General features: G+C 51.5%; 1 protein-coding gene across 1 annotated transcript in view; it reads right to left on the minus strand.

Annotated features, from left to right (window-relative positions):
- SHANK2 (SH3 and multiple ankyrin repeat domains 2) overlaps positions 1 to 22,589 on the minus strand; it is a 564,129-nt gene that overhangs the window by 528,409 nt on the left and 13,131 nt on the right. Inside the window, exon 2 of the mRNA XM_018043149.1 lies at positions 1,471 to 1,571. The gene's annotated coding sequence lies outside the window, so the exon portion shown is untranslated. The remainder of the gene's footprint in view (positions 1 to 1,470; positions 1,572 to 22,589) is intronic.

The raw sequence follows: 22,589 nt of genomic DNA on the forward strand, positions 1-22,589 counted from the left end.
CCTCCTTCTCCGAGCCTGCTCTGCCGCTAGAAGAAAGTGTGGCCACAGCCTCTGCTCGAGTCACCCACGGTGCGCACCCACCCGTCAGCTCTCCATGGAGCCACGCGAGGGAGCAGCCGTGGGGAATCGGCGCCGGGGGCTTCCCCACGAGGAAACTGCATCCAGCTTCTTGGACAGACAGAGGACGACGGGACTGCAGGCTCTGCCCCCTCGGCCGGAAGAGCGGGGCTGGGCCTCCCGGACCCCCATCACTGCCCACCTGCCAGGACAGCGCTCACATGCACCTGGGGGAGGGCGGGAGCAGGGGCCAGAGAAGCAACTCGGGGCGCACGGGGGACCACGGCCTCTCGGGAAGGCTTGCACAAGGACAGCGAGAGGGGCTGAACTGCGTCTCAGGCAGGACTGGAGGCCTGGGAAGCCAGGGGTAGCAGCACCCACCCCCAAAGCACCCAACCCCCACAAGCCCAAGGTGACCAGGGCTGGGGCAGTGGTCCTGACATTCCACTCCTGCCTGGGGTACTTGCAAGTCTAGGACGTTCTTCTCCTTCTCATCAGGATCTGGGAAGGTGCAACGGGTCTGTGTTCTTAAGCAGAAAGCAGCAATACACACGCATAACATAAACAGATACACAGCACGTCCATGTATTAAAATCTCATTGGGGTGGACAATTTGGAACAGGGGTCTAAAACGTCCCCTTGGATAGGCGATACACTTTTTCAAACGTCTGAAAAATATGTCTGAGTGGGAGCGGACCTCACAGACCTGCCTTTCTGGTCCCCAGGCTGGGCAGCCGGGTGTGACACCAGAGAGAGCTCAGGGTGTGCAGAGCCGGGGCCAGGCGGAGCCTCTCGGGACCAGCCCGGCGGGGAGCAGCAGGTCTCACCGCTGGCGGCCCAGCCCCTCACCCGAGGATGGCGGCCATGCCCCTGCCTCACGAGGTCGGCCGTGGTGAAGCCCAGCATTGAGGCCACACTCTGAAAACGCCGATTCTAAGCACATATTACAGATAAACGGCACCAGAGGAGCCCACGGGAGATGGTCAGCACACAATCAGCAGCAGGTGTCAGACTGCAAGCTCAGAGCATGTCTCAGCTCTGCCGGACCTCAGGCTGTGGGCTTCCCCTCTGTGGTCCCCACACTGGACAGAAGCAGACATCTCCTGGTCCAGGAAACAGTGGAGGCAGGGCGCCTGTCACACCTCCTCCACCATCTACCCTCACAGCCAGGACATCTCTGAGCAGAGACAAAGAGCCAGACTGGGGTCTCAGCCGCAGTCCCCCAGTGAGTCCCCCCAGGGTCACAATAACTGGGCAGCAAGGGCAGGCATGTTCTTCCAGCACCCAGGACAACCCCCCACCAACTCTGACACAGGCACTGGGGCCCTGGCCACGAGGAACCGCCGTCCTCTGGCCGGGGTGCCAAAGTGGGGAGGCAGTCCACACCACGGCACTGAAGATGTTCTAACTCACCAGAGGCGCTGGCAGACTGGGCCCCGCAGGAAGGCTGCTCGGAACCAGAACCAACTGCACTCCAAAGGGTCAGGGCAAGGAGACAGGAGACATGTCCAGAGCTGCGAGAGACAACCAGGGCGCGGTCAGACCGAGGCTCCACGAGGAAGCAGGGGTCAGAACTACAAGCGCCAGATCGAGGCTCCACGAGCAGGCAAAGGTTTGAGCTACAAGCGCTCGGATGCCTGCGAGCTGGAAACCAGCAGCTGCGTCTCTGCTTCCTGAAAGAGGGCACAGACACACTTTCCCACACTCCTCCCAAGACGTGCAGCGAAAACAAGAAACAAACCGAAGACGCAGAGGGGTGGAGAGAAGGCAGGGGCCCAGGGACCGGCACAGCGGTCGGTTCTCTGAGCTGGGTTTTTGCCTAATATTCCAGATTGGGAGCTAAGAAGCCAGAGAGCCAGAAACACCAGCTGCTGTCCTTCAGTCGTTCAGTCGTGCCCGACTCTCTGCGGCCCCTTGGACTGCAGCACGCCAGGCTCCCCTGTCCTCCACGACCTCCCGGAGTTTGCTCAAACTCATGTCTATTGAGTCAGTGATGCCATCCAACCATCTCATCCTCTATTGCCCCCCTCTCCTCCTACCCTCAGTCTTTCCCAGCATCAGGGCCTTTTCCAGAGAGTCAGCTCTTCACATCAGGTGGCTAAATGACTGGAGCTTCAGCTGAAACATCAGTAGAAGCGGGGGGAAAAAAGCTGCAAAGAACGACCACTCTCTCCAGAAAAAAACCAGGAAAATGGTAGCAAAACAGGAAAAAATCGTGCAGACGATCACTCTGCTACTCCACCCGGATGTCACAGAAGAACTGCAGCCCCCACCCTGAGTCCCAGGAGCAGAGGGTAAGGGGGGAGCCGTCATAGGCACTCAAACCTCCACGGGGAGGGAGGGGGCAGATAGACCAAGCTGTGGAGCTGGAACTTTCTTCCCCACCGAGCAGGCAGTGTCCTCCTCCAGTTCCACCGCATCAACGCAGACACCACATGGAGCCTAGATTTCTGCACGCACACAGCACCCCCAACCCCTCATCTCAGTGGACGAGGTCAGAAGAGGGCCAACAGAGAGTCAGGACCCTCCCCACCGGCAGCACGTGAGGCCACGCCCCCCTCGTATCCGAGGAGGCCACGTGGGAGCAGGTCCCCTCCCCCACCAGCAACAACAAGGGGCCTCCCCACTGGGGTGTCAGCTGGGGCCAACCGAGGACCCTGGGCGTCTGCAGGCAGTAACGGCCGCACGCCTTCCCCGTGATGTCCGAAAAAACAGGCTAAACCAGCAGGCTGAATGAGACCCACGGCGCACGACAGAATACGCAACTGTGCATATTCCCACCGGAAACCAGTCATCATCCCCCGAACCAGGAAGATCTCAGATGGTTGAGAGACAACCAGTGGCTGGCAACACTCAGGGGACAGAGATGTCAGCACTGAAACTGAGTCTGAAGCGGCAAAAACAAAAATGCCTCCACATGTTAAAACACCCCTGGAAACATGTAAAACAGAAAACCTTGCTGAAAAAAAGAACAGAAAATTGCAACAAGGAAATACAGATCTTCCTCGACACATGATGGGGTGACATCTGGGTAAACCCATCACAAGTACAAAATATCGTAACTCGAAAATGCACGTAATACACCCAACTGGACATCACAGCGCAGTCTCACCTCCTTTCAACACACTCAGAACACGTTCACTGGCCTGTGGTTGGACCAAATGGTCTAACACAAAGCCTACTTTATGACTTGCTGACTATCTCGCTACATTTACTGAAAACTGTCCTGGAAGTGAAAACCAGAATGGTCGTCCGGGTGCAGAGTGGTTGCGTGTTGGCCGCTCACCCCTGCGACCACGTGGCTGGCCGGAGCCGAGGCTCACCGCTCCCGCCCACGACAGAGGATGGTTCCACATGTCACAGGCCCAGAAAGATCAAAATTCAAGATTCAAAGTAGAGTCTCTACCGAGTACGTCACTTTCACACCGTCAGAAAGTCATGCTGCTCTCCAACAGAAGCTAACACGACGTTTGAAACCAGCTGTCTTCCGACAGAAGGGCTTCCCTGCTGACTCAGCGGCAGAGAATCCGCCTGCCAGTGCAGGAGATGGAGGTTTGATCCTGGAGTCGGGAAGCCTCCCTGGAGGAGGGCATGGCAACCCACTCTAGTATTCTTGCCTGGAGAATCCCATGGACAGAGGAGGCTGGAGGGCTACAGTCCACGGGGTCACAAAGAGTCAGACATGACTGAGCGACTAAATATCAACAATGCTCCAGTAAAATCTTTCAAAAAGAAAACACGGGGGTTGGGAAGAATAATTGAAAATCAAAGTCTAAGTTCCCATCTCAGGAAGCTAGTAAAAGGTGAGGAAAATAAATCCAAAGCAAAGGTTTGAAGGAAGGAAGGAAGGAAATAATCAAAAGAGTGAAGATAAATGAAAACAAAACCAAAAAAAAAAAAATAGAGAAAAATCAATGAAATGATGAGCTGGCTGTTTGTAAAAGTCAATAAAATTGACAAAACTAACCAAAACAGACAGAAAAGGCTCAAATTACCAATTCCAGGAATGTAACAAAGGATATTATTATAGGCCCTGCAGGCACGGAGAGAATCAACAGCTCCACACACTTAAATTAGACAATATAAGTGAAAGAAACCGATTCCTCAAGAAATGCAAACAGTTACATCTCATTCTGTATGAAACAGGTAATCTGAAAAGCCCTACAGCTATTAAGAAGATTGAGTTCCTCATTATAAAACGCACGTTTTTGTAAGAAAGAGGAAATCTCCACACCCAGATAGTTTCACCAGAGAATTCCATGAAATGTTCAGAGAATTAGTATCAATTCTATACAATATCTGGAGTAGGAAATGGCAACCCATTCCAGCATTATTGCTGGAAAACTCAGTGGACAGAAGAGCCTGGCGGGCTGCAGTCCCTGGGGCTGCAAAGAGTCAGACACAACTGAATAGCTAAGTGCACACTATACAATATCTTCCAGAAAACAGAATCCAGTCGATTTTATGGAACCAATATGAATCAGTATCAGTATACTTACACTATACAATATTGTAAGAGTCGGACACGACCGAGCGACTTCACTTTCACTTTTCACTTTCATGCACTGGAGAAGGAAATGGCAACCCACTCCAGTGTTCTTGCCTGGAGAATCCCGGGGACGGGGATGCCTGGTGGGCTGCCATCTATGGGGTCGCACAGAGTCGGACACGACCGAAGCGACTTAGCAGCGTCATACTGATACTAAAACTATACAAAGAGAAAATCACAGGCCCATATCCCTCAAATACAGATGGAAAAAAAAATCTTTAACAAAATATTAACAAATAAGAGTTAAGCAATTACTGTATAAGACAAGAATTATAGATCAAGGCAAGTAAGGTTTATTTCTGGAATGCTAGGCTGGTTCAACATTTTTTTTTAATTAATTTATGTGATCCTCTACACCAATAGGTTAAAGAAGGAAAACCATACAATCAAAGCAATCAATGCAGAAAAAAGCACTTGACAAAATTAAACATCTGTGACAAATCCTCCCCCCTCAAAAAAGGAAGAAGGGAAATTCTTCAACCTGATCAAGAGCATCTGCAAAACTTCATGTAATCAACTGACATTATTCCAAAGAGAGAAAGACAAACGCTTTCCTTCTGTGACCAGGAACAAGGCTGTCTGCTCCAATCGTTTTCACTCAACACAGCAGCAGATGCTCCAGGTAATGGAAGAGGCAAGAGAAGAAGATATGAAGCACACAGATCAGGAAGGGACAGTGTTCGCCACTCAGTCGTGCCCGGCTCTTTGCAACGCTGTGGACTGTAGCCCGCCAGGTTCTTCTGTCCATGGGATTCTCCCGGCAAGGATGCTGGAGTGGGTTGCCCGTTTCCTACTCCAGGGGATCTTCTCGACCCAGGAATCGAACTCGGGTCTCCTGCGATGCTTTATTGTCTGAGCCACCAGAGAAGCCCCCTGACCAGGAAGATAGAAATGAAACTGCCCCTATTTGCAGATGACAAGACTGTAGAAAATCCCAAGGAATCTCCAAGACAACTGCTGCTGCTGCTAAGTCACTTCAGCCGTGTCTGACTCTGTGCGACCCCACAGATGGCAGCCCACCAGGCTCCCCCGTCCCTGGGATTCTCCAGGCAAGAACACTGGAGTGGGTTGCCATCTCCTTCTCCAATGCATGAAAGTGAAAAGTGAAAGTGAAGTCGCTCAGTCTTGTCCAACCTCTAGCGACCCCATGGACTGCAGCCCACCAGGCTCCTCCGTCCATGGGATTTCCCAGGCAAGGGTACTGGAGTGGGGTACCATTGCCCTCTCCGCTCCAAGACAACACTTCCTACAAATAATAAATGAGTGGAACAAGGTCACAAAATACAGCATCAACATATAAAAGTCAACTGTATCCCCCTATACCAGCAATGAACACGTGGACAGCCAAATGTATAATCCAATACCATTCATAATTTCTCAAAAAAATACTTAGGTGTGAATGTGACAAAGCTTGCATGCTGAAGTCTACAGAAATCAGTGAACAATAAAAGGACATCTAAGGGCTGAGGCGGCCCCAGTGGCTCAGACAGTAACGCAAGTCGCTCGCTCATGCCGACTCTTTGTGACCCATGGACTGGAATTCTCCAGGCCAGAATACTGGAGCGGGTAGCCATTCCCTTCTCCCGGGGATCTTCCCAGCCCATGGATTGAACCCAGGTGTCCCGCATTGCAGGCAGGTTCCTTACCAGCTGAGCCACCAGGGAAGCCGTCAGACAGTAAAGAATCCGCCTGCAGTGCAGCAGATCAAGGTTCGATCCCTGAGTCGGGAAGCTCCCCTGGAGAAGGGAATGGCAACCCACGCCAGGATTCTTGCCTGGAGAACCCCATGGACAGAGGAGCCTGACGGGGCACAGTCCATGGGGTCACAAGAGTCAGACACGACTGAGCAACTAAATCACCCCCACCAACCCGAGCCTTACTTATATCCCACTCCCACCCGAGTGGGATGACCCAGCAATCCCACTCCTGGGCGTATACACAGACGAAACTTATTCAGAAAGATACATGCACCTCCACCCAAGTTCACAGACGCGCTATTCACAATAAGCAAGACGTGGCAGCAACCTAAATGACCATCGACAGAGGCATGGATAAAGAAGACGTGGTCATATACGCAGAGGAACATTACTCAGACATAAAAGAGAGTGAGGTAATGCCATCTGTAGCAGCACGGAGGCACCGAGGGGGGGTCACACTGAGTGAGACAGGGCAGGCGCAGAAAGACAAGCATCACGGATGGCACTGCCGTGTGGGATCTAGAGGAACGGCGCAGAGGACTCACCCACAAAACAGAGGCAGACCCACAGACAGAAAAGAAACTGTGGTTACCAGAGGGGGAGGACGGGGCGGAGGGGAGAAATCAGGAGTTTAGGGTTGACAGGCACACTGGTTTAGTCGCCGAATCGTGTCCAACTCTTGCCACCTCATGGACTGCAGCCCGCCAGGCTCCTCTGTCCCTGGGATTCTCCAGGCAAGAATACTGGCGTGGGGTGCCACTTCCTTCTCCAGGAGAGATAGATAACACTATTACATAGCAAAACAGACGAACAACAAAACCATACCGCATAGCACAGAGAAATGTATTCAACATTTTTAATAACCCACAATGGAAACGAACCTGAACAAGAATAGACATATATCCATCTCATCCATCTTTGTATAACTGAGGGCTTCCCTAGCGGCTCAGTGGTAAAGAATCTGCCTGCCAATGCAGGAGACACAGGTTCAATCCCTGGGTCAGGAAGATTCCCTGGAGAAGGAAAGGGCAACACATCCAGGATTCTTGCCTGGGAAATCTAATGGACAGAGAAGCCTGGCAAGCTTCAGTCCATGGGGTCGCAAAAGAGTTGGACACGACTTAGCGTCTAAACAACAATAATGCATAACTGTGCTGGACTGTGAGTCACTGTGCTGGACGCCTGAAACTAACACAACGTCGCTAATCAACAACACTTCAATTAAAAAAAAAATCAATTCAGCTCATGCGGGACTTCCCTGGTGGTGCAGTGGTTAAGACTCCAAGCTCCCAATGCGGGGGGCAACAGTTCAGTCCCGGGTTGGGGAATAAGATCTCACATGCTGTATGGTATAAAAAATTAAAAATAAGTAAACAATAAATTAAAATTTTTTTTGAATAAAATTTAAAAAATTTCTTAAAAGAATGAATCATGGACTTAGATGTAAAATGCAAAACTATAAAACTTTGGGGGAAGAAAACTCTCGTAGGAGAAAATCCTTAGGCTCTAGGGTTAGGAATGCTAAAAGGATGTCAAAAGCATGAGCCACACAGAGAAAAACTGATAAATCAGACCTCAAAAAAATCAAAACCTTTCGTTCTGTGAAAAAGAGGATGCAAATACAAATCACAGATGGGGAGAAAATGTCTGCAAAGCACACATTCAACAGAGGACTAGTGTCCAGAGTATAAAGAGCTCTCGAAACTTAACAGGATTTAAAAAAAAAAAAAGCAGACCATCCAGGTAAGACAGGGAGAAAAGACATGCAGAGACATTTTACAAAGGAGGACAGCCAGATGGCAAAGGGGCACACGAGATGTTCAAACATTACCAGCCACTAAAACAAGACACAGACCTCAGTGAGACGTCCCTACACCAGCCCGGCCAATGTAAGACACAGTAACACCCAATGCTGGTGAGAAGCCGGACAAGCTGTCACGCTGGAAATATAAAATGAAACGGCAGTGCAGGAAAGTGCAGCGCTTTCTTAAAAATCTAAACACGCAGCTACTATGCAACCCAGAGACGGCACGCGTGGGCATTTATCCCAGAGAAATGAAGACCAACGTTCACACAAAACCCACAACATTAATGCTTGAAAAGCAGAAGTCAAAGTGTCAGTCGCTCAGTCATGTCCAACTCTTTGTGACCGCATGGACGCTAGCCTGCCTGGCTCCTCTGTCCATGGGGTTCTCCAGGCAGGAATACTGGAGTGCAGCCACCCCCTACTCCAGGGGACCCCCAGGGAAGCCCCTCTACAGAGTTCAGATGACAGAGAAGCCACCTCCAGAGAGCTGACTGACTGGATAGTTCCATTTCTGTATAATTACTGGAATAAAATTATAGAGATGGAAGACAGATTAGCGGTTGCCACGGGCTGAAAAGCAGGTGAGGCAGGAGGGAGTCGGTGAGAGACGCTGGTGCTGGTGGCGACGCTTGTACCCTGACCGTGACATTGTCAGCGTCCTACTAAACGTTGTCACTTGGTTCTGCAGGATACGACGTGCGGGGCAGACAGGGTAGCGGCTACAGAGGACGGCTCTGTCCTCTTTCTTTCGACTCCAATTATTGCTAAAATAAAGAGGTTCTTTTTATTTTATAAACTACATTGTGGAAAATAAAACAAATGAAGTTACACAGAGCTGCCATGTGACCGAAGATACATGATTCTATTTCAAGGCAGATACCTAACCTTGATAAGACCATTAGGTCCAGGACTTTCCTGGTGGTCCCGTGGGTAAGGATCCACCTGTCAATACAGGCACATGGGTTGGATCCCTGGTCAGGGAAGATTCCACACGCCCCCGAGCAACGAATAAGCCCACGTGCTACGGAGCCCATGCTCTGCAGCAAGATGACCCACCGCAGCGAGAAGCCGGAGCACAGCGGCCAAGAGAGGCCCTGCTCGCCACAACCAGAGAAATGCCCTCGCAGCAATGAAGACCCAGTGCAACCAAAATGAATTTTTTTTAAAATTTAAGCTTAAAAAAAGGAACATATGACCACCACAAAACCTGACCCCTAATCTTCGTAGCAGCTCTCTTCCTCACAGCCAAAAAGTGGAAGTAATCTGTATGTCCAGCAACCCACGAGTTCATAAATAAAATGTGATCCAGTCACACAATGGAGCCGCGTTCAGTCCCGATGCTCTGACACACCACACACCTGGATGAACCCTGAAAACGTGATGCTAAGTGAAGGAAGCCAGTCAACGGTTCCATTTACATGAAATGCTGGGAGGAGGCACAGGCAGGGAGACAGAGAGCAGACGGGAGGCTGCCAGGGGCCGGGAAGGTGGGGATGGGAGTCGGAGGCAGACTATTAACAGGTACAGGGTTTGTTTCAAAAATGTCCCAGAATTACCTGTGGTAATGGCTGAGCAGCCCAGGAATCTGCTAAAAGTGCAGCGCATCCTACCCTTTGTGTGGACGGCATGGTACGCAAACTACATCTCAAATTGTTGGGGGGGGGGAGCGAGCAGCGACTGGGTTCTAGGAAATTTTAAAAGCACCCACTTTACAGTGATCTTCCCTATCCTCGCTGGAGAATAACTAAATTATTGAACTGTTTTAAAAGGTTAGCCTTCAGCATTCTGCAGCTATTTTTAGAAGTGCTCATCATTCCTGGGGAGATGGAAATCATAATTACAAAGCGTCCTGAAACAGCTCTGTAACCCTGAGGACTCACCCCAGGCACAGAGCGGCCTGATGTCCTGAGCTGGGAGTCAGGAGGCACCAGCCTGTGCCTCGGACAGACCCGGCCACCCCGTCCCTGGGGACCCCCTCCACATGAGCAGAGTTCCTGGAATCCAGCTGCCTGGCCTGCAGCTCCACTCCGCAGCCACCCCTGACCATGTTCCAGCTAATTCTGTGAGATGGGAATGCATGAGGGTCACCCTAGCCCTGGGGATTAACGGAGCAGGCACAGCAGGCTTCCCCCGAGGGCCCCATCAGAGGACACGTCACCCCTCTCTGACCCAGAACGGCAGCGGGAATGGCCCCACAACTGCAGGGCCTTTCGAGAGGGCGGAACCTGGTTCTGCCAAAGGTGGAAAGAAGCTGTTTCATCAAAAACTGAAGTACAGGAATGGACCCAGCAATACCACTCTAGGCATACACGCTGAAGAAACCAAAACTGGAAAAGACACATGGATGGATGGATGTGAGAGCTGGACCATGAAGAAAGCTGAGCGCCAAAGAGTTGATGCCTTTGAACTGTGGTGTTGGAGAAGACTCTTGAGAATCCCTTGGACTGCAAGGCGATCCAACCAGCCCATCCTAAGGGAAAATGAATGGATAAGAAGCTGTGGTACATACATGCAATGGAATACTACTCAGCCATAAAAAGGAATGCACCTGAGTCAGCTCTAATGAGGTGCATGAACCCAGAGCCTGTTACACAGAGTAAAGTCAGAAAGAGGGAAACAAATATCGCTTATTCACACATCCACAGGCGCTCCAGAAGGATGGTACTGACGAATCTGTGCACAGAGCCGCAGTGGAGGTGCGGACATAAGAGGACAAACCTGTGGGCAAGGGTGGGGAGAAGAGGGAGAGGGCGAGATGAGCGGAGGGCGCGGCGCGGACGCACACACACCAGCACACGCCAACCGACAGCCAACGGGAACTCGCTGCAGGACTCAGGGAGCTGCCCTGGGGCTCGGGAACAACCCAGAGCGGCGGGAGCAGGCGGGAGGCGGATCCCAGAGGGAGGGCACAAATGTAAACCTACGTCCGTTCATGTCAATGTAAGACAGAAATCAAGCGGATACTACAGACCAATCATCAGCCAAATAAATAAATACATAAATATTTACAAAAAACACAACCAGTACAGGGATGAACCCAGCTAGTACAGGATGAACCAACTAGTACAGGATGAACCAGCTAGTACAGGATGAACCAACTAGAACAGGAATAAACCAGTACAGGAATGAACCCAGCTAGTACAGGATGAACCAACTAGTACAGGATGAACCAACTAGTGCAGGATGAACCAACTAGAACAGGATGAACCAACTATTACAGGAATAAACCAGTGCAGGAATGAACCAGCTAGTACAGGATGAACCAACTAGTACAGGAATAAACCAGTAGAGGAATGAACCCAGCTGGTACAGGATGAACCAACTAGAACAGGAATAAACCAGTACAGGAATGAACCAGCTAGTACAGGATGAACCAACTAGTACAGGATGAACCAACTAGAACAGGAATAAACCAGTACAGGAATGAACCAGCTAGTACAGGATGAACCAACTAGTACAGGATGAACCAACTAGAACAGGAATAAACCAGTACAGGAATGAACCAACTAGTACAGGATGAACCAGCTAGTACAGGATGAACCAACTAGAACAGGATGAACCAACTAGTGCAGGAATAAACCAGTAGAGGAATGAACCCAGCTAGTACAGGATGAACCAACTAGAACAGGAATAAACCAGTGCAGGAATGAACCAACTAGTACAGGATGAGCCAACTAGAACAGGATGAACCAGCTAGTACAGGATGAACCAACTAGAACAGGAATAAACCAGTTACAGGAATGAACCCAGCTAGTACAGGATGAACCAGCTAGTACAGGATGAACCAGCTAGTACAGGAATGAACCCAGCAACCACTTCTAGGCATATACTCTGATGAAACTAAAATTGAAAAAGACACATGGATGAATGGATGTGAGAGTTGGACTATAAAGAAAGCTGAGCACAGAAGAATTGATGCTTTTGAACTGTGGTGCTGGAGAAAACTCTTAAGAGTCCCTTGGACTGCAAAGAGATCCAACCACTCCATCCTAGATCAGTCCTGGGTGTTCATTGGAAGGACTGATGCTGAAGCTGAAACTGCAATACTTTGGCCACCTGATGCGAAGAGCTGACTAATTTGAAAAGATTCTGATGCTGGGGAAGATTGAGGGAGGAGAAGGGGACGACAGAGGATGAGATGGCTGGACGGCATCACCGACTTGATGGACATGAGTTTGAGTGAACTCCGGGAGTTGGTGGTGGACAGGGAAGCCTGGCGTTCGTGGGGTCGCAAAGAGTCGGACACGACTGAGCGACTGAACTGAACTGACCTGAATGGGAATGAATGCTCCCAGCAGCATCACACACAACTCAAAAAGCAGAACCAACCCGCGACCCACCAACAGAAGCCGGCGGCGGGTGGTGGCGCTCGGTCGTGTCAGACTCCGCGACCCCATGGACTGTCGCCCGCCAGGCTCGTCTGTCCATGGGATTCTCCAGGCAAGAACACCGGAGTGGGTTGCCGTTTCCTACTCCAGGGGATCTTCCTGACCCAGGGATCGAACGTCTCTTGCTCTCTTGCACTGGCAGTCAGACTCTTTACCGCTGAGCCAGCAGGGAAGCCGAGACAGAGGAACAGAGGAAACGTGCTCCACCCACACAAGGGAAGAGAGTGCAGCCGCTAAGAGGGACGGCGTCCTGACGCCGCCACAAGGTGGACGAACGCTGGAAACGTTCTGACCACTGAGAGAAGCCAGACACAAACGCCCTGCCATCGTGCCAGCCGCTTGCATGCAACGTCCAGAGCAGGTCAGTCCGCAAAGGCAGCCGGGCGGCTGGTGGGGGCCGCAAGGACGGGCCTGTTGGTGGGCGACACGATTAGGACCTCCTGTGCCAAACGCCACTGAACTGTGCACTTTTAAACGGTTGGTTTCATGTGTATCTCACCTCAATAATAAAAAAGAACCTCATTCACAAAAGCGCACAAGGATTCAGAGCCCACTTCATGGAGAAAGGGAGGAGAGAGAACCTGAAAACAAAGCAAAATGCCAGCATTCCCAGGGATAAGGAGGAAAGCGGGAAAAACATCTCTCGTCAGCTTCTGTCACAGCACCTTTCCGAGGCTGACCTTCCCGCGACCCTCCAGGAGTGCCAGAGTGTGGACACCGCCTCGCCACCGTACTGTCTGTGCCACGGCTTAAAAGTCTGGGGAGGCAAGAAGGTGACTGCATCTGGTCTACCCACTCTCCCTATGAGAAAACTGAGGCCGGGCTCCCAGAGCTGCTGAGCAGCCCCGTCAGGACCAGAGCTCCCACTCCTGCCTTTCTGCCACGGCCCCTCTGCACCCTCTGGAAAATCGCTCATCACCAAAGAAGACCCTGTGGGTCCCTGACCTTCACAGAATGCTCTTAACTCTGCTCCAGCTCTGGCTCCATGACAGAGAGGGCAAAAGTGCAGGTGGAAACGAGCTTCGTAACAGCTACCGAGTAAGATCACTCAGGGACGAAGGTAAAGTACTAATCACGCCCGCCAGCCGAGCCACAGAGCCCGTGACCCCTGAAAGCGTGAAACCCCAGCTGGGCCCTCCGCTCGTGAGCGCGATGGCGACCAGCAGCGGGGGGACTAGATGCAGGTGGGGCTGCGCCAAACCCACCCAGGGCCTCCCGGTGAGCCTGGACTTGGCCAGTCACACTCGCTTCAGCCAAACGGGCCAGAGCAAAGGGACGCATGGGCACTTGCTCCCTCTTGCTGTTCTCAGGGACCCTGAGACCTCCCAGTGGCCAGGCCAGGCTGGCCCACCAGAGGAGGGCAGTGAGAGCCGGATGATGCCGTTACCACCCACCCCCAGCCTACAACTAGCCCGCCCTAGAGACGTGAGGGAGGCCTGTTCACCAGCTGACCACAGCTGAACTCAGTGACCACAAGCAGCACCCATCCTTCTCCTGCTCAGATGGTGAGATAAATAAACCAGGGGCTGGCAAATTGCTGCCTGTGGGCCAAATGCGGCCCATGGCTTGTTTCTCTAAATAAAGTTTTATTGGCAGAGCCATGACCATTCACAAAATGCCTGTGACTGCTATTGCTTTGTAGGGAGACTTTACAGCATAAAGCAAAAAATGTCTACTCTCTGGCCCTGAAACGAGCAGTGTCGTCTTACTCTAAGTTCCGCAGGCTTTTGCTGTGCTGGCTGGTAGCTGACAGACCGCCACCTAATTGTTACTGATCAGGTCGGTGTGACCAGCTCCACAAGGCGGAGGAGCAGGCGACGCCCAAGATCACACAGGTGGTTCACGCAGGCTGCGGCCACAAAGCAGAACGGAACTGTGGCTTGTCCAGCACCAAAGGCCCTACCTACCCTGTCACAGTGCAGGCTTTCCAGAAAGGGCTCCTAACCGGATCACTAATTTAATATATATTCCACACCCACCTTCCAGGCCCTCCCCTCCCTCTTCAATAAACAAAGGCAGGATAAAGTTTCAAATGAACAAAAGCGCGGCCCAAAAGACCCACTTGGAACAGTCCCCACCTCTCCCTGGAGATCCTGGGGGTTGGGGGTGTCATCCCAGGGGACCTCCCCAATGCACCAGGGAGCAGAGGCGCTCGGGTGGATCCCCAAGGCTTTCGAGGAGCCCTGAAGGGGCAACTGGTACCCAGAAAGGTTCCTGGGTCCCTGCCTCCACACTGTCACCCAGAGCCCCCCATAAACCCAGTGCACTCACAGCTCAGATCAGAGGCTCTGCAGAGACCAGACAGGGCAGGAATTCACAACGCGGCCTGCATGGGAGATGCCAGCAGGAGAGGGGAAGGGAGTTCACCGACTCGACCCGCACGTGGCCCGGGTCCATTCGGAACAGCTCAAGCACAGACAGGTGTTGCCAACGACAGTGACGTGAGCGGCTCACGGCACACGCAGGCGGATCTCGGTGAGGCGGGCTGGTACCTGGGGCCCTTTGCCATGGTGCCCACACCTGGACGTGCCTCTGCTCCAGCAAGAAACCATCAGGAACTAAAAATAACACAGCATGGGCAGTTGGGGCAAATCCTGCACAAAAGATACAGTTCAGTTCAGTCGCTCCGTCGTGTCCAACTCTTTGCGACCCCATGAACCGCAGCATGCCAGGCATCCCTGTCCAGCACCAACTCCCGGAGTTCACTTACACCCACGTCCATCGAGTCAGTGACGCCATACAGCCATCTCATCCTCGGTCGTCCCCTTCTCCTCCTGCCCCCAATCCTTCCCAGCATCAGAGTCTTTTCCAATGAGTCAACTTCTCACAGGAGGTGGCCAAAGTACTGGAGTTCCAGCTTTAGCATCATTCCTTCCAAAGAAATCCCAGGGCTGATCTCCTTCAGCATGGACTGGTTGGATCTCCTTGCAGTCCAAGGGACTCTCAAGAGTCTTCTCCAACACCACAGTTCAAAATTCTTTGGCGCTCAGCCTTCTTCACAGTCCAACTCTCACATCCATGCATGACCACAGGAAAAACCATAGCCTTGACTAGATGGACCTTAGTCGGCAAAGTAATGTCTCTGCTTTTGAATATACTATCTAGGTTGGTCATAACTTTTCTTCCAAGGAGTAAGCGTCTTTTAATTTCATGGCTGCAGTCACCATCTGCAGTGATTTTGGAGGCCCCAAAAATAAAGTCTGACACTGTTTCCACTGTTTTCCCATCTATTTCCCATGAAATGATGGGACTGGATGCCATGATCTTCGTTTTCTGAATTGTTGAGCTTTAAGCCAACTTTTTCACTCTCCACTTTCACTTTCATCAAGAGGCTTTTTAGTTCCTCTTCATTTTCTGCCATAGGGGTGGTGTCATTTGCATATCTGAGGTTATTGATATTTCTCCCGCCAATCTTGATTCCAGCTTGTGTTTCCTCCAGTCCAGCGTTTCTCATGATGTACTCTGCATAGAAGTTAAATAAGCAGGGTGACAATATACAGCCTTGACGTACTCCTTTTCCTATTTGGAACCAGTCTGTTGTTCCATGTCCAGTTCTAACTGTTGCTTCCTGACCTGCATACAGATTTCTCAAGAGGCAGGTCAGGTGGTCTGGTATTCCCATCTCTTTCAGAATTTTCCACAGTTTATTGTGATCCACACAGTCAAAGGCTTTGGCATAGTCAATCAAGCAGAAATAGATGTTTTTCTGGAACTCTCTTGCTTTTTCGATGATACAAAGAGACCAAAAAACCCAACTGCCACTTCTGAAGAGCAGGGAGCAAAAGCAGGCTACTGGGCATGGCCCCTGCACTCGACACTACTAATGGGCAGGCAGACCACCTAAGTCACCCGTCTGACCCCTGGATACACCCTACCCTCGCCTCATGTAAGGAACTAGTTCCTTCCCCCCTGGCGAAGAAGCAAGGGAACCTGCTGATTGTTCTTGCTCCCCCTGGCTGCAGCAGGGGCCCCCGTAAAGACCCTGTCTGGCCTCCGATCAATTTCTACTGATTGAGGAGGCCAAGAACCCTGGTCAGTAACAACAGTCTCAACTTTATGTAGAGGATTTTATTTAATGGTCAACGTCGCCAGAGATATGTCATTACCCCATTTTCAGGAAGAGGAAACTGAGGCCCAGAGAGGTCAGCGGGCTGGCCCAAGGTCACACAGCAGTCAAGTGTCAGACAACAGGCACCACCTGCTTGGACGACACCAGAGCATGCACGGGGAGCTGGTCAAACACTCCCCAAAGCTGCAAAGACTCAGGAGCAAGAGCAGAGATGTGAAACCACAGGAGCCCTGCTCCACCCTGGGCCGCGATACTCCCCACACGGGTACTGGACACCCCTGACCACAGCCTCGGAGAGGATGCTCTGGATCACTACACACACTCATTCCTGCCAGGACACAGGCACCGCCAAGGCTCTGGGCCCGCTGGAGTCAGGAGGACGTTTGAGAAGCTGAACCTGCCTTCATCCTCGTCCCTCCTCCCAGAGGTAGGGGGACGGGGCTATCCAAACAGAGGCCCTGGGCAGATCTCACAGTAAGTGGTCAGCAGAGACATCAGGATGGACAGACACCGGGGGACAGACACAGGACAAAATGCTCACATCCCTCCAGCTCCGAGGCTGGCCTGGGCAAAGCACAAAGGCACCTGCGGGCTCAAAACCCCAGTCACCGCGCCTCTCCGGCCCTCAGTTTCCCCTTCTCTAAAATGGGTGTAAAAATACTTCCTCCACCCCCAGGGTGGATTGTGAAGACACCAAGAGATCACAGGCATGGAAGTGCCTGGCACAGGTAGGCAATGACGCATATTCTGATAAAGCGGGCAATAAAATGCAAATAATAATAATCAAGCTACCCACAAAGATATACATAACTTTTTTATTATTTTATCTTATTCTGTTGTATGTGATGGCATTGTTTATTACAATGTAATTAGGTAAGCCCGGTAAAGAAATCATTTTTGCCTCAAGACGTGGAGCATCGTGGGGCTGGCTGAGTGGTCCGTTACCCTGGAGGAAGTTCCTGTCTTCTGGGAAAGCCCCAAAGCACCCCTGCTTCCCGCAGGTCACTGACACCACAGCCAAGCACGGGGCACGGTTCGCTGGGGAAGCTGCCAGGTGTTTCAGATGCCTGCACGGCCCAGCGGCCGGAGCGCCGTGGGGACAGGCCGGGGGAGGCCAGATACCTGTCCATGTGTCCAGGGGCAGCAACAAACGTTACATAATAATAATCCTGTTCTGTCCAGGGGCAGCAAAGAATGTTAGATAATAATACTACTATTCCCAGGCACTTCCAATAAGAATCCAGGTGTTTCGGGATTTTGGGGCCTGGTCTGGGAGGAACATCTACACTAACCCACACGGGCCTCAGGGTTTAGGGGAAGCTGTTCAGCCCTGGGGGTCAGGGGTCCCGCAGAAAACCTACTGGGACCTGGCTAGGTCCCGTCTCCTTTCTGAGGCCCAGTGTTCTCCCAAAGGCTGGACCTGGGCCCCAAGCACCAGCATTCCGGAACCCTGATCCACCCTGGTTAATTCTGGGGTCCCCTCCACCCCCAGTTTCTCTGAGAGGTGGGACTGAGCCCACCCAGGAGTAGAAAGCTGATAAAAGAGAAGTTCTCACCTCTCTCTCTGTTCCTCCAATGAAGTCCGACTGCTAAACCCAGGAATCACCTCTGCAGAAAGGGGGCTCCATCTGAGAACAGCACGGCGGGATGCCAGGTGGAAGCAGAAGGGACTTGGGGGTGGGGCAGGCAGGGAGCGAAGGAATAAGGAAGCCAATCCCAGCCCGCAGTGAGGGCTGCTACAAATCCGCGCGGACAGCTACAGAATTAAAGCCACAAAGGTAACTTTCAATTTCTGAGAAGCCATGTTGCAAACAGAGAAAAGAAGAAAACCAGTTGAAACGAATATTTATAATATACTTTCTGGAATCCAAGACATATAAAAGACTGACATTTCAACTTGCGGCACTAGCCACATTTCAAGGGCTCAACAGCTCCGTGGGGCTGGCACCAGCATACTGAACGAACAGAGCTGATCGGTGCCGACCTGGGTATCTCGCCCAGGAGGCAACGGTCCTGTACGCACAAGGTAAGACACTGGCTCGGCGCTCCGGCTTCGCCTTGGACTGGCTGAGCCCGGGGGTCCGGCCTGTCTAAGCTTGATCCTCCCTGATGGGGAGCCCTGAGCTGACCCATCCCTCTGAACGGACTCCTTTTCTCAGCCACAAAGGGTAATGATTTGCAATGTGGCTGTGTGCGGTCTAAAGGAGATCGTATCACCAAGCAGCAAAGCTTCCCTCAGGAGGACTGTAAACACACGTGGTGGACTTGGAGCCAGATCGATAGAAAAGCAATCCCCAAACGACTCCGGGAGCTGGAACCACGACAAAGCGGGAGGGGCAGAGCCAGCAGGAAAGGGGGCGGGCCTTCCTGTGCTGAAACGGACAAACTGGACCCACACAGGTACCAGACACAAGCGCTAAGTCCTGATGGAAGAAATAATACGCAAGTGCGCAGCAAAACACGGAAATGATCAGAAGAGAGCAGGGGAGGATGTCTCATGGCAATGGGCTCGGAGTGACTCGGAACAGAAACCCTGGGACATCAGAAGGCAGTCAGTGAATGAATCCGTCTGGTCAAAGTCACGGTTTTCCCAGGAGTCATGTATGGATGTGATAGCTGGACCATCAAGAAGGCTGAGCGCTGAAGAACTGATGCTTTCGAACTGTGGTGCTGGAGAAGACTCTTGAGAGTCCCTTGGACTGCAAGGAGATACAACAAGTCAATCCTAAAGGAAGTCAACCCCAAATATTCATTGGAAGGACTGATGCTAAAGCTGAAGCTCCAATCCTTTGGCCACCTGATGAGAAGAGCCAACTCACTGGAAAAGACCCTGATGCTGGGAAAGATTGAGGGCAGGAGGAGAAGGGGGCGACAGAGGATGAGATGGTTGGATGGCACCACTGACTCAACGGACATGGGTTTGAGCAAACTCTGGTAGATAAAGGGACAGGGGAGCCTGGCGTGCTGCAGTCCATGGAGTCACAGAGAGTTGGACACGACTTGGCAACTGACCAGTGAAGTGAATGAGCGATGTCATGCAGGTGGCCACTCTCCGGCCCGGTGCCCTCCTCGGCCCTGTCCTAGTCCCGGATGAACCCACAGAAGGGAGACCCAGATTCCCAGGCTGAAGCACCTTTCCTCCCCGGGGGTGGGAACACTGGACGTGGAATTTCTCCAGCGTATGAGGTCACCCCTGCCTTGTGGACACACTCAGGAGGAAAGATGGGCCTCTCCCTGTAGGAAAGTAATCTGGCTAAGGAGAGTGGTGAGAGAGCCTCAGCTTTGCCATCCTGAGACCAGACGGGCCTTGGGCTGCTCACCACTTTAAAACGTGCCTTCTGAAAGGAGGGGCTTGAATACCCACATTCCCGGCAGCATCACTCACAACAGCCAAAAGGTAGACGCAACCGAGTGTCCATGGACAGATGAACAGATACACAAAGCATGGTCCATCCACACAACGGAAGGTGGTGGCTGTTCAGTCGCTCAGTCCCGTCCGACTCTTTTGCAACCCCAGGGACTGTAGCTCTTCTGTCCGTGGGATTTCCCAGGCACGAATACCGGAGTGGGTGGCTATTCCCTTCTCCCGGGGATCTTTCCCACCCAAGGGTCACACCCGAGTCTCCCTGGCAAGTGGATTCTTCACCACTGAGCCACCAGGGATTATTGAGCCTTAAAAAGGAAGGAAATTCAGACACAAGCCACAGCGTGAATGAACCTGGAGGACACTATGCCCAGTGAAATAAGCCAGACACAGATGGAGAGGTAATGTGTGTTTTCACTTACATGAGGTCTACAGTCATCAAATCCACAGAGACCGAGAGCAGGACGGTGGGGGCCAGGGGCTCGGGGAGGAGACGGGCAGTGCCTGTTTGTGGGGACAAAGCGTCAGTCTGGGACGATGGAAGGCTCTGGAGATGGATGGTGTGATGCTCGTATGACAGTGTGAGTGCTGTTAATGCCTCTGAGTTGTGGGCCTAACGTGGCTCAGTCAGTGAGTCAGTTCACTCGCTCAGTCATGTCTGACTCTTTGTGACCCCATGGACTGCAACACACCAGGTTTCCTCATCCTTCACCATCTCCCGGAGCTTCTCAAACTCATGTCCATTGAGTCAGTGATATCATCCACCCATCTCATCCTCTGTCGCCCCCTTCTCCTCCTGCCTTCAATCTTCCCCAACATCAGGGTCTTTTCCAATGAGTTGGCTCTTCTCATCAGGTGGCCAGAGTATTGGAGTTTCAGCTTCAGCATCAGTCCTTCCAATGACTTTTCAGGACTGATTTCCTTTAGGATGGACTGGTTTGATCTCCTTGCAGTTGAAGGGACTCTCGAGAGTCTTCTCCGGCACCACAGGATGGTGGGGTCCAGGGGCTGGGGGAGGAGATGGTGAGTGAGCGTCTTAACGTAGTTAAGATGGTAAATTGTTACGTACATCTTAGCACAACTTAAAAATGTTAAGTGCAAAAAAGTGCTTTCCACATCGATTTCCATCCAATTCCTTACTTCTCACTTACAGCTTCCCCTCCCTGCCTTCAAGTCAGACTCAAGTGCGGCTTCTCGGGGAAGCTCACCCTACCCACCCTCCATCCCAACCCCCTCACCGGGTTCTCCTTCCCACTGGGCCACGGAGGTGCCTCTCTGCCAACCCTCGTCTCATCGTCTGTCTCTTCCGGCTACAGCTAACACTGAGCGAGCAGAAAGGAGGCAATCATAAACGTGAGGGTGGAAACGAATGAAAACGAACGTAGAAAAACAGAGCGAAACATGAGACCAAAGCTGGTTCTTTGAAAAAGTCAATAAAGCTGACAAACTGTTCATTTAGAATGGTCAAGAGGGGGAAACGCTCAAATCACCAAACTCAGAAATGAAGGGGGGGCACTTTTACCAGCCTCGCGGGAACACAGAGGAAGACAGGGAATGCCCTGAACGACGGAGGGACAATGAATTAGATGCTGAGACAAATCGGACAGATTTCAGTGAAATGCAAACCGACCACCGGGACTCCAGAGGACCTGGGCACATGCAGACCAGGTAAGGGAGCCAGTTAACCAATTCAAAACTTCACACAGAGAGAAGCTCCGGCCCGGGCAGCCTCACTGGTGAATTCTACCAAACACTTAAAGAATTAATTTCTCAAAAACACACAGGTCCTCCTCTCACAGCAGCACTATTCTTAACAGCCAAGACATGGATGCAACCTAAGTGTCCATTGACAGAGGAGTAGATGGAAGATGCGGTGCCGATCTACAACAGAATGTTGCTCAGCTGTTAGAAGGAATGAGATAAGGCCATGTGCAGCAACGTGGATGGGCCTGGGGGCTATCACACCAAGGAAGTCAGAGAAAGACAAGTATCATGGTATCACTTACATGTGGAATGGCAAATACAGCACAAATGAAACAAAATCAGACTCACAGACACAAACAACAGACCTGTGGTGGCCAGGGGGGTGTAGAGGAAGGGAACTCGGAGCTTGGGTTAGCAGACGCAGACTATTACATGCAGAATGGATAAAAACAAGGTCCTCCCAGGTGGCTCAGCGGTGAAGAATCCACCGGCCAAGGCAGGAGACACAAGAGAGCCGGGTTTGATCCCTGGGTTGGGAAGATCCCCTGGAGGAGGAAATGGCAACCTGTTCCAGTACTCTTGCCTGGGAAATCCCAAGGACAGAGGAGCCCGTTGGGCTACAGTCCATAGGGTCACAAAGGGACACAACTGAGCATGATACATCTACACAAAACTATATATATTTTTTTTTCTTAAAAAAATACCCAAAAAAGGATTTTAAATATGTATAACTAAATCACTTTGCGGTACAGCAGAAATTAAATTTATGATGTCGGAAACCAACTACACTTCAATTTTTAAAAAAGAATTAATACCAACTCATGGCAAATTCTTCCCAAAAAAAAGAAGAGAATACACCCCAATAATTTTATGAGGCCGATATTACTGTGACACCATCCCAAGATGGTAGTTACAGACCTATAGCTCTTATGCACATACACACAAAAAAGCTCA

Source organism: Capra hircus, chromosome 29 (assembly GCF_001704415.2).
Source record: "Capra hircus breed San Clemente chromosome 29, ASM170441v1, whole genome shotgun sequence".
Classification (NCBI taxonomy): domain Eukaryota; kingdom Metazoa; phylum Chordata; class Mammalia; order Artiodactyla; family Bovidae; genus Capra; species Capra hircus.